At 37.4% G+C, this 13,456-nt stretch overlaps 1 protein-coding gene across 1 annotated transcript in view; it reads right to left on the bottom strand.

Annotated features, from left to right (window-relative positions):
- The window catches only part of osbpl5 (oxysterol binding protein-like 5), a 74,871-nt gene that overhangs the window by 40,566 nt on the left and 20,849 nt on the right, over nt 1-13,456 (bottom strand). Inside the window, exon 2 of the mRNA XM_061970023.2 lies at nt 8,370-8,431. The gene's annotated coding sequence lies outside the window, so the exon portion shown is untranslated. The remainder of the gene's footprint in view (nt 1-8,369; nt 8,432-13,456) is intronic.

Here is a 13,456-nt window from a genome sequence, read left to right as displayed (position 1 = left end):
TTTTGTGTATTTGGGTTCCCAATCAGTCCCCAAAACTTAAAATCAAGGCATGGTCATTATATTATGTAACGTCAACGGATATATTTTCATATATGGTATAAGTTTACTCCAAGTGCTTCGCGCGAGCCTGCCATTGTAGTCTGACTATGTAGTCAATAGGCTCCTTTTTCTCCATCCTCTTGTTGGGGGGCAGACTGACTCGTACATGTACATGCATCCTCCGCAGTTGCCATTTTTAATACAAGGTAGAGTATAGTTCTAACTTACATCTGTCAGTAGACTCCATATGGAATCGCTAAAAACTACAACATGTATGAGAGGGAGAAGACACAGTCGTATAATGTGGTCATCCATGTGGAATAAGGCACTTTGTTTTCCCTGCACAACAACTAAGCTGTTAGTTTCTGCTATGAATCAACAATAAAATTATGGTGGATTGAACCAAAAATCATATTTATTAAAACAATTTAACATCCATCTATCCATCCATTTTCTATGTTAGTTAATGTCCACAACCAGGTCTTCGTATTTATATTTAGGCATAGCAACTACAACATAACACAAACAAACAAACTAATGTGATCTCTTGTCCTTTCTTTATTTTTAGTTCTGCTTTCAAACACTAACTATATCGTCACTAATAAACTTAATTGTATTACAAACCCCAAAACCAGTGAATAAAAACAGAATACAATGATTTGCAAATCCTTTTCAACCTACTGTATATTCAATTGAATAGACTTCAAAAACAAGATACTTAACGTTCGGAATGGAAAACTGTATTATTTTTTGCAAATATTAGCTCATTTAGAATTTGATGCCTGCAACACCAATCTCTGAAGTTCTAAGAGCCCACAATGGTCCATATGTCTGTAACATGTCAGAGACGTACTTTGGCACAAGACCATGAAAATACTTGTACACAAGCAAAACTGTTTTAAAGTACTGTATATTATCTGTGCTCCAGGAAGCCAGTGCAGTGACCTAAGCACTGGACTAATACGGTCATATTTTCTGGTTCTAGTCAGGACTCGAGCAGCAGCATTATGGGTGCACTGCAGTTGCTTTACAGCTCGTTTAGAGATCCCAGTGAGAAGGCTATTGCAGTAGTCTAACCTGCTGGAGTCAAAGTCATGGAATAAACTTTCTAAATCCGTTTTGGACAATATTCCTTTAATTTTGGCAATGTTTTTTAAGGTGGTAGAAAGCTGCTGATATTATAGACTAAAGGTGGCTGTCAAAAGTTCAAGTCTGAGTCCATTATTACCCTTAGTTTCTAACCTGATTACTGGGAGAGGGTTTCAAGGTGACTAATAATAGTTTCTCTTTTGTGGGCCACAGACAAAGATCTCAGTTGTGGCTGAGTTTAGCTGAAGAAAATGGTTTTGCATTAACACACTGATCTGTTTGATGCAGTGACAAAGTATATCAACAGGCTGACTGACGTTCACTTGCCGTCAGTGACACGTAGATCTGAGCGTCATCTGCATAGTTGTAGTAGGACACACTGAAACTGCGTATTAGCTGGTCTAGTGGCATCATGTACAAATTTGGATGAATTGAATTGATATTAGTACTAGCCAATAGAGAAGGCTCCAATATCAGTATAGTATAGGGAGTGAATTAGTTGTAACAAGACACCCCTAGTAAATGCTGTACACTATTATTAAATTATTTTATAAAATTATTGTAGTAAATTCTATTGATTTTCAAACAGTATTTCTTAACTAAAAGTTCATTTTTCTTTTTAAAAAAGCATGTTACATGTTATAATTGTGACATTTTGGAGGGGCCAAGCACAGATTAAATTGATTTAAATTAATTTCACTAGGTGGGGCTGATTTGAGCTACCAGTGTTTTGACTTACAAGCTCCATCCGAGCACCAATTTAGCTCATAAATTGAGGTACCAATGTACAATGGGGTGGTATAGCTCGGTTGGTAGAGGGGCTGTGCCAGCAACTTGAGGGTTCCGGGTTCGATGCCCGCTTCCGCCATCCTAGTCACTGCCGTTGTGTCCTTGGGCAAGACACTTTACCCACCTGCTCCCAGTGCTACCCACACTGGTTTGAATGTAACTTAGATATTGAGTTTCACTATGTAAAAGCGCTTGGAGTCACTAGAGAAAAGCGCTATATAAATATAATTCACTTCACTACTAATAATACAGTATTTTATGAAGTTGCTAGCTCTAAATAGCCTCATTAGTGTCACTATTTTGCCAAGAAACACTTGAAAAAGCTAGTTCTACTGTTGGAGGAAAGAAAACTCACTGGATAATTCTGTGGTATTCTGTTGGAGGATATGTGGTATGATTCTATTCTGGGTCTTGCCAATAGTGAAGGTATATTTAGAGGATTTAAATGCAGACACTGCCATCCAGTCAAAAATTTATTTCGGACCATCCTTAAAATACTGTCGGACGGCCTTTGTTCTTTGAAACTGCGGCAATGCGTAATCATGGTAAACCTTTACCACTTTATACCCTGACCGAGCTGGCATGCCCTTTCATGAAGTCACCTTCTTCAGAGGGTCGACTGCCAGAATTGAAGCCAAAGTTCTAGTTTAGACTAGCAGGTGACACAACCACCTTTTTGAGAAGAACACACTTTCTGTCATGGACAAAGGAGGTAGCTTTTTAAACAAAATTGATCTATCATAAACATACCTAGAAATGGGTATTGAATTTGATACTTTTATAGGTACTGACTGAATTGTGTCGATACCACCTAGTACTAAAACATAAAATTAAAACTGTACCAATTTTCAATTAATTGGTTGCATGCGACGGCACGTCCGTGGCAGACTTGACACGGACTGAAGCACTTGGCGAACAAACGGGCGTAGTCATAGCAGACTGCTTCTTGGTAATGTTGCAATTTTCCATTCCAACAAAGTAAGTGTGCTTTATAGAAAGCACTCAAAAGTGAGGGTCCACATGACAAGCTAACTTGATGCTGATTTACTACATTGGATATGCCATATACATGTTACTGATTAGCATTAGCAATTTAAATACCTAATAAGTACAATCCTCACAGCCACAGGCGCATTTTATGGGGCTCGACAAAAGACAAGAGTGGCACATTCAACTTAATGCCAAAAAGACTCCTTCCTGGCTATAACAATACACTTTGGACAAACTGAAATGAATGCATACTTGCAAATGAAACACACATGTTTACAAAATAAGATATTACAACTGGAGAGAACAGTTATAAGGTCAGTGTTAAATAAAATAAATTATATTTTATGATGAATCAAATTAACATTAATTACTACATGAACACACAAAAGCTCCAAATAATCTGGTAAAATATAGGTTCAAATGTGAAAAGGTATGCATCCCTGAATATAACAGGTTATTATATTACTATCTGTCATTTCTTCAAACAAATCTTGAAAACATTATCTGAAAAAGTTGAGGTGGTGCATTTGATTAAAGTATTTGTACTGAAGCATTTTTTTCACTGTTTCCAAGATGAGCATCTTTATTTAAAGCAGGGAAACAGCCATCTTACAGTTTTACTTGTTGTATGTGTGTCACTATTGGTTGTGTGGGAGAACTAAGAACCAATACTAAGCAGCAATAGCCAGGCTGACCTAATGCAAAGAGACTGGGGTGTAACACAATTTGTAGATACTGCAGTGTTTCGATTTCCAAAGCCTTCGCAATAATACTGTGACGCCTGATGGTATCAAACAAAAACTTGGTGTGTCGTTTTTTTGCCGTCTTAGCGTTGGCCGGGTCTGAAAGTAAACTACATCTCCTAGAAGCTTCTGCCCAGCGCGGGGCGCCAAAGTGGGGGCAAGGAACGCCGTTAGCAGAAAGTGAAGAGTGTTCTTCGTCGCTAGAGGATTTTTTTTATTTTTTTTCCTGAAAATGTCATCAAAATCTATCCATAACTATTTGAGTTATGATGCTAACAAACAGACAAGACACTGGCGAAAAATAACTTCCTTTGGCGGAGGTACGTTCTGCCAAGCAATACTTTCGTCTCGAGCATTTCCAACACAGAGCCAGCCAGTCACATCGCACCGCACAGAGGTAATCACCGGAAAAAAAATGTCCAACGTGGGAAATATGAGGAAATCCATCCTCCTTTTTCCAACCGCTTGTTTCTCTCGGGTGGGCTGGAGCCTATCCAGCTACACTCGGGCAGAAGGCGGCATACCACCTGGACAAGTCGCCTCCTCATAAACTGTATTATCTTGATATTAAGCCAGCAAAGCCAAACATCAATTTGTGAGGTATTTAAATTATTAAAAGTTAAATTGTTAGTTAACTTTTCTGAGAAAGAGCCTTTTCCAGACTAATATAAACATGTCCACTTTGGAAGATACTGCTTTTCAGAAAGTAAAAATTGAAAGACACAGAAGTAAACATTATTGTTTTACACGGGATGTTTACATTTCACTTATTTTTTTTTTTACATTTGCTTAAAACAGTGGACGTCCCTTTGCACTTAAAAATGTTTGCAGTATCAAATATGGTTACAACATTTTAGCATTATGTTTGTGTTCAATTACAGTAAGTGTGGTTATCCTAAACATTCCTGCCACTTTATTTTACACACTATAACATTTTTAAGCCTTTTTTTATACATACAATAATATCGTACTGTGACATTAATACCATGATAATATCGTACCGTGAGATTTGATAACGTTACATCCCTAAAAGAGACTGTAATGTGATGCCAGCCATAATAAGCTCTTTATTTATTACTTACACACTAAAAAATGCTGGGTTATTTTGATAACCCAATTTATGAGTTGCTTGTGTTGGGTTAAATTTTGGAGTTATTTTTATGAAGAGCAATCATTTTTTAGGTAATAAGGGTAATATTTTAACTAAATTTCTGGGTTTTTAAAATTATGAACCATTTCTGGGCTGTTTTTCCAACGACTAACGCATTTTTGGTTAAATAATTAAACGCAAAAGTTGGATTGAAAAAATGTACCCAAAATGTTGAGTTAAAATAACTCAAATAAGGGGTTCATCCTTTTCTGAACCAGCAGTTGGGTTAAAATTGTGTTATGTTTTAACCCAACATTTCTTTAGTGTGTACATTATATTTGGAGTAAAAAAAAACCTCAGTAACACTTTACAATCCTGTGTGAAATGATTAGCAACACTGCTTTAGTTATGGGTGCATGTTATCACAATGATTTACACACCCAATCCTTGTCAGTCAGTTGGGATGGTGCAACAGGGGCATGGGAAAATCCACATGCACAACCATCGTCAGCCCAGGGCAAACAGAAAAAACATCTATCATACTTTTTCACGCATATCAATGTCAGTGCATTATGTGTTTTGTTTCAATCTGTCAATGACTGCATAGTTGTGCTATTGTAATACTTATTGTTACTGAAGGCAACATGCGAAAAATGGGATGCAGTGAAAAAAAAAATCATACTTAAAGTGGTTAAGTAAAATCACCGTCCAATTTTTAACAGTCTGTTAAAAAGCAAGTTTAAAGGAATTAGCAGTATGTTTTTCTATTATACGCTTTCTGGTCTAATGGTCAATGGTAGGGCTGCACAATTAATCAAATTTTCATCGTGATCACGATTTTGGCCGCTACGATTAAATGTGAGTGATTGTCGGCGATGCTCACATTTAAAAAAAAAAAGGCTCCGCTGCAAATCCATTCTAACACTTTTACAACCACAACAGTCAGTCAACCGTCAGGGGACGACTGAAAGACGGTGGACTCGTGAGAGTGAGTAAGATTGAATGAGAACAAAGGGTGACGGACAGCTGATTAGCTGGTTTTCCTTCCTATGGCTCCCGAAATTATTGGGAAAAAATACAAATACAGTGGTGCCCACCCCTCTCGTACAGTGACCTACAGGACGCCAAGAGATACAAATTTTAACCCTGGAACATTGTAGCACGTTTTCTTTCTCGAAGAAAAATAGTTTAAATATTTTTTGTTTCATCTGACCAAAATATGTCAGATGAAAACAAAATTGAGCTGTTTAGCCACAATGCCCAGCAATATGTTTGGAGGAGAAAAGGTGAGGCCTTTAATCCCAGGAACACCACACCTACCTTCAAGCATGGTGGTGGTAGTATTATGCTCTGGGCCTGTTTTGCTGCCAATGGAACTGGTGCTTTACAGAGAGTAAATGGGACAATGAAAAAGGAGGATTACCTCCAAATTCTTCAGGACAACCAAAATCATCAGCCCGTAGATTGGGTCTTGGCGCAGTTGGGTGTTCCAACAAGACAATGACCCCATACACACGTCAAAAGTGGTAATGGAATGGCTAAATCAGGCTAGAGTTAAGGTTTTAGAATGGCCTTCCCAAAGTCCTGACTTAAACCCCATTGAGAACATATGGACAATGCTGAAGAAACAAGTCCATGTCAGAAAACCAACAAATTTAGCTGAACTGCACCAATTTTGTCAAGAGGAGTGGTCAAGAAATTCAACCAGAAGCTTGTGGATGGCTACCAAAAGCACCTTATTGCAGTGAAACTTGCCAAGGGACATGTAACCAAATATTAACATTGCTGTATGTATACTTTTGACCCAGCAGATTTGGTCACATTTTCAGTAGACCCATAATAAATTCATAAAAGAACCAAACTTCATGAATGTTTTTTGTGACCAACAAGTATGTGCTCCAATCACTCTGTCACAAAAAAATAAGAGTTGTAGAAATGATTGGAAACTCAAGACAGCCATGACATTATATTCTATACAAGTGTATGTAAACTTTTGACCACGACTGTATGTGCATGCTTTGTAGCCCCTGCCTCAAAAGAAAATAATGTTTGCCTTGGTGCCCTTCCAACTTGCCTTGGTGCCCTAAAATATGAGCCCACCTTTAAGTCAACACTTGCCTTGACCTTAAAAAGTTCAAATTCGAGACCTGGAAGTCAAGTGTCGGATTACAAGCAATAAACCAACAAACCTCACAACAGGTTGCACGGCAAAGCTGCGTTTGGTGTGCACATTTACACAAATTACCAAGTTTGGCGACACGTTAAGCAATAAAACCACTTCCCTTATTTCCTCAAACGCCATTGTTTGCCCGCAACGTGAAGCAAATAATCCACCACCGGCACAAAGCCCCGACCAACAGCTACAAAAGCGAGGGTGCCCAAAGTACAGACTACCGTAACATCAACTGTGCACCGAAGGGTCCCTATATCCATCCACCTCTAAAAGACACGCATAAATAGGGGATGTAATAACGTTTTATTTGGCAAAGACATGAGATAGGCTCCAGCGCCCCCCGCGACCCCAAAGGGAATAAGCGGTAGAAAATGGATGGATGGATGGATGTCCTATATACTGTGAGCAGTACACTGTTCCTTGTAAAATGTGTCTTTTGTGCATAATCTAATTGTTTCACTTGTTTGCACTCTGCAATGGCATATTTATTTTTAGTTAGTCCATTGTCTTTCGTAAATTTTATTTTAGAACTGATGAATTGTTTTTAAGTTTCATTTTGAAATGAAAGTTCACATACTGTTTGTTTAAAATACAAAGTGCAATACAAATATGTTTTACATAGCATAGTAAATAATCATGATCAATAATCTTAATTGTAATATTGATACAAATAATTGTGATTATTATTTTAGCCATAATCGTGCAGCAGCAACGGCTACTGCATAATTTATACTACCAACATAAATACAGACCCTGAGCAGTGCAATTATGTTGTCAAAAGATACTGAAATACAGTGTTCTAAAGATAGGTGGCTTAAAAGAAATGATACCTAGTCATTACAAGTTCTAGCCATATGTAAGACGAACAAGTCCTCCCTGCAAACCTAATCATCATATGACAACGTTGCAACTCTCTGTCAAATGCCTATTTATAGCCAGTCATCCTTGTGCAAACCCAAATGTTTCCTGGTGGCAGAACACACAAAAATACCGTTAAGTCTTAGTTCTGTAAAAAATGTTCCACCAGCTTGCATTGCAACATTTACACAATAAAAGCAAAGAGGATTGAAACAGCCCAAATGTACACTCTTAAACAACAAGATCAGAACAGGAAGTAAACAAATGTGTTAGTAACTGATATGAATTGGAAAAGGTGTAGGATTAAATAATCTTTGTTTCTTCCTACTCCTTTTCGAACATGTTGTAAAGAGAAATTAACATATTTAACTATTATATGATGTGTCATATTGTATCTGTTTACAAGTTCTAAATAAATTAAACCATAACCATTAAACCATAGTGCTCAATTCTATGTAATCAAAAGTAACCATGACCAAGTTACACATGAAAATACATCAGCAGAAATTTTACTAAATAATATCGCAACCTAATTCAACTGAGCGTATACATTATTGAGATATCAAATAATGCACCAGAATGGGAGAGATCAGCTTACCTTTCACCTGAATAGGAGCACACAACACATCTGAAAGCCTTTGTCGAAGCCGCCTGTCTCACCTGCAAAGATGCACAAATACAAAAAAGGCTTCGCTTAGACTCAAAAGTACTAGCAGCATTGACTTCAGTTCCTCTATTCCATACTCCTCCTGGTCACACCACCTCGCTAAGGAGGGTGGAGCCTCACCCCACCCACCTCGGACTAAGTCCTAAGGGAGGGTCTCTAGGTGTCTGTTTACCACACACGCACACACACACACACACACACACACACACACACACACACACACACACACAAGTACTAAACTAATTACGTAAAGCTACAGATAAAATACAACTAAAAACAATTGGTGACTTATCCCATTCAAGACAGGTCACAGAGGGTAACGCTTCAACTTGAAACACCGACACCACTCTGTGTAGCTTTAATTAACAGGAAGAGTATACAAATATGTTCTATATTTGTTTCTGCTTACCACAATGACTAGTAAGAACTCAATCAGGCAGAGGTAGAATGACTACTTTTCCTCTTTTAAATCACACAAAGCGGCGGTGTAATTATAGAAAGCATGCCGCGTTCTGCAATCTTTTGACAAATATGCTGATATTACTGCCTCCTTAGTAGCAGAACATTCTGTGCCACACGTTTTATTGCATCTTGTTCACAATGGCAAGCCCTTCTAACATGCTGGCCTTGTACAGACTGTAAACGGAGCTAGAAATACAATTTTCAAAATTATGCATTTAAAGGTTACTTTTATTATCTATTCAATATTGTATTTTATCTTTTTTAATTAACAAACTTGAAGCGCAAAACAAATACCACATTATTATTGTTGTATGCATAGATGCCTATGCACAGGAAATCCCGAGAAGTGCATAAAAATAGTTTAACCTTTTAGCAGGAAAATTCTGCTTGTGTAATAAAACGGTTGATCGAGTTTAAAAATGTTCCCTGAATAGACAAAATACACATTTGCAATGTACTCATATATTCAGTCTTAATTTAACAGAAGCTGGTCTTGAGATTTGAAGCAACAAATATTTCTGCATTGATTTTTTTATACACTGAATTTTAACAAACTGAATTTAAAAAAAAAAGAACAAATTGTATTGAAAAAATTGTCAGCATAATTTGATGTAAAAAATTTCAGACACACAAATGCTGTGTCAAAAAAAAAGAAGCTTTTGCAATAAAGACACAAATTAACCTCACTAGGAGAGACCTCAACAAAAGCTTGGGAAAAAAGCTTTCGGGACAAAGATAAAAGAGAATTGAGGAATAAAATAGAACAACATTAAAACAGTGTGCACGTGAAAAGCATTGTGACAAAGCACGTTGCTATATTTGCAAATTTGCATAACTATTGTCTTGTCCTATCCTCTCTTTTTTCACCAATGTATATTAAACAAAAGACAGGCGCAAAATACCTTTTAAAGCACAATTCTTGAATATTTGTTGTCTCCTGATTATCCTAAATAATCAGTGAGAAAACTTGACAGCTTGGTTTAATTTTTGTAAATGCCTTTAGTGATCATTCACTTTGATCCCTACATGACATATCAGAGTAAAATAAATGTATTTGTACACTGTTTTTTAAATGAAATAAACACTGTTATTTCCAACAATTTAAATTTGATGTAATACTGTATTAACATCACTATTTTCTAAAACTGTGATTACAAACAATGATCAGGAAAGCTCCAGTGTTAGTTATAACTCTGGTAACAAGCTAATCTAAGATGGACCGATGCAAAGTGGAATAGTGTTCTGTGGTCTGACGAGTCCACATTTCAAATTGTTTTTGGAAACTGTGGACGTCGTGTCCTCCTGACCAAAGAGGAAAAAAACTATCCGGACTGTTATACGCGCAAAGGTCAAAAGCCAGCATTTGTGATGGTATGTAAGGGGGTGTATTAGTGCTCAAGGCATGGGTAACTTACACATCTATGAAGGCGTCATTAATGCTGAAAGGTACATACAGGTTTTGGAGCAACATATGTTGCCATCCAAGCAATGTCTTTTTCATGGACGCCCCTGCTTATTTCAGCAAGACAATGCCAAGCCACATTTTGCACGTTATAACAGCATGGCTTTGTAGTTAAAGAGTGCGGGTACTAGACTGGCCTGCCTGTAGTCCAGACCTGTCTACCATTGAAAATGTGTGGCGCATTATGAAGCCTAAAATACCACAACAGAGACCCCGGACTATTACCCCTAGTGCTATTACCTGACATGCAGCCCCGTATCATCAAATTTGCATGTTTTCTTCAGACAGTCGTCTTCATAAATTTCATTGGAACAGCACCAAACAAAAGTTGCAGCAACATCACCGTGCCCAATGCAGAATCGCAATTCATCACTGAATATGACTTTCATACAGCCAGTCATAGTCCATGATTGCTTTTCTTTAGCCCATTGGAACCTTGTTTTTTCTGTACATATGTCCAGCCAAAAAATCATCCATCCATCCATGTTCTACTGCTTATTCCCTTCGGGGTCGCGGGGGGCGCTGGAGCCTATCTCAGCTACAATCGGGCGGAAGGCGGGGGACACCCTGGACAAGTCGTCACCTCATCGCAGGGCCAACACAGATAAACAGACAACATTCACACTCACATTCACACACTACGGCCAATTTAGTGTTGCCAATCAACCTATCCCCAGGTGCATGTCTTTGGAGGTGGGAGGAAGCTGGAGTACCCGGAGGGAACCCACGCAGTCACGGGGAGAATATGCAAACTCCACACAGAAAGATCCCGAGGCCGGCATTGAACTCCCGACTACTCAGGACCTTCGTATTGTGAGGCAGACGCACTAAACCCTCTGCCACCGTCATGCCCAAAAAATCATCTATTTATTATTATTCCGCCGCAAAAGTTAGGCACGCCCTACATCCCACAGTTTTCATCTGATCTTAACCGTTTTAGTATAAAAACGTTCAGCTCGACCAGGAATCGTGAGCTTCCTAAAATCATACAAAAATATATCCCAGATTATCCAGAACATTTTTCCTATTGAAAATGAATGGATCATTTTTCGTACTTGCACAATTCCCACATTTCTCAACCGATTCAAACCGTTCCAACATCCACACACTCCACTCACCTTGGACAATCAAACTACCATTTTCTAAGCTCAAAAGAATTCCATGAATTCCCGGTTTTCCAAAGCCCTATTTTCACATCTTCCTGAAAAGTTTTTACAGTCCACATTTTTCAACCGTTTTTGACAATTCCACCAAAAGATTCCTCTTAGTTGGGACAACAAAAGTCATATTTTTCGTACAAAATCCTGGTTTTCCAAAAATTCCAGAAATTCCAAAATACCAATTCAAATTCAAACTGTTACTACGTCAACATTTTTCAACCGTTTCGAAAGATTCTAACACCAACCCATTCATATAATCTAGGACAATTATGGTATTATTTTTATTTTTTTTTAAATGTCCGGTTTTCCCAAAATTCCCAAATTTCTAGGAAATTTCCAAGTTTCTAGGAAATTCCCATTCAAATGGATGGACATATTCATAGTTCTACAATGTTTTGTGCCATACTTTAGCCGAAATTTCAAATTGTAGTTTGTTTTGCTGTGCATAAACTGTTTTCAAGACATAACGCTTTAAGCTTTCGGTCTTGACCCTTTGATGTTTTCATTGGTCAGTATACTTGACTTTTACAAATGTTTCATTGTGTCTGTACTTGGGCCAGATTTTAGACATAGCTGACCATGAACAATCAATATATTTTGCAACATTGTGTGATGATCTACATTCTTAAAGAAGTTTGATAATCCTCTCCTTTGTTTTAATTGCATCTCTCGTGTTGGAGTCATGATTTATGTCAATCCACTTGATGAAAAAGCTCTCCAAGGTGTGAACACTCCTTTTTAACTGCAGACTAATGAACAGATTTAATCTGATGCAGGTGTAATCTTTGGAAATGAAGATTTGAGTCCATAATTTCTTTCTTCTGAATTGAGTGGTAACATAATGTTTTACTTTGCTTTATCTAAAAATTAAACTGTTACTAACTACCACAATGTATATTCTTGATTTAATTTATTCTTTCTAAAAGCCAGAAAGTTGTCATTTGAAATGACTAGTTTTGTGTCATTTTTGTTGTCTACTTTTATTCAACACAATTTAAGAACTGCATGGACATCCTTATAGTCTGGTGATTCCATATGTTTTTTCCAGGGGTTGTATAGTAGTGAAATTGTCTGTACGCAGTATGCCCAGAAAGCAGCAGCCAGCTGCCAAAGCGCAGCAATAACCCTCCAAACCGGGCTTAACAGACTGATGTCAAGCCATGACGTAATTGAGCCTCTCAGGAACATCGCTTTCATAATACAACAGTCTGTTAAAAAGTATGTCAAGAAAGTACAACAAATTAAGCCTGGCTAATATTTTTTAATAAGAGCAGATTCATTAAAATCAACAGCTCGTTATCAGTCATTGCCACATATTGAAATTAATTTCTAGTTATTCAATTACAAATTAATCATTGTCTATGTAGGCTGTATCAGTCCTGAAATAAATACAAATAAATGCAATTAATATACTGGTACTAAATCTATTTCCTAAATCACGCGATTTCAATAAATCAACTTTTTCTTGCTACTTAAAATACATTGGACATATAATTTACTTCCCAAAATATTCAAACAATATGATTATTGTATGACGATGTCCTCCAACCCCCCGAAACCCCTAGAGTGACAAGTGGTAGAAAATGGATGAATGGATGGATTGATGGATGGATGGACAATAATGTGAGTAGACCTGGGCCAATATTCGATAAGTCTTTTAATCGAACGATAAATTAAAATGAACTCGATATTTTGGTCAGCCTCCATAAATCGCCATGTGCATACATTGTTATGGCTGAAAGAGAGGCCACTCTTTGCATCCGCTACAACAGCTGTGGGCGTTTTTACTAAATGCACATTAACAGTAATAATAATAACTAATGTAAAAACTCACGACGGTTAGTATTACAGTATTAAATCAAAAAGATCAAAAACCGTGATTGATAACCATAGCGTTAGCTATCTAGCTAGCTTAAATGCTAACATGAAAACAC

Source organism: Nerophis lumbriciformis, linkage group LG10 (assembly GCF_033978685.3).
Source record: "Nerophis lumbriciformis linkage group LG10, RoL_Nlum_v2.1, whole genome shotgun sequence".
NCBI classification, from domain to species: Eukaryota; Metazoa; Chordata; class Actinopteri; order Syngnathiformes; family Syngnathidae; genus Nerophis; species Nerophis lumbriciformis.
The sequence above is the reverse complement of the archived record's forward strand: the minus strand, read 5'-3'. Positions and strand labels throughout refer to the sequence as shown.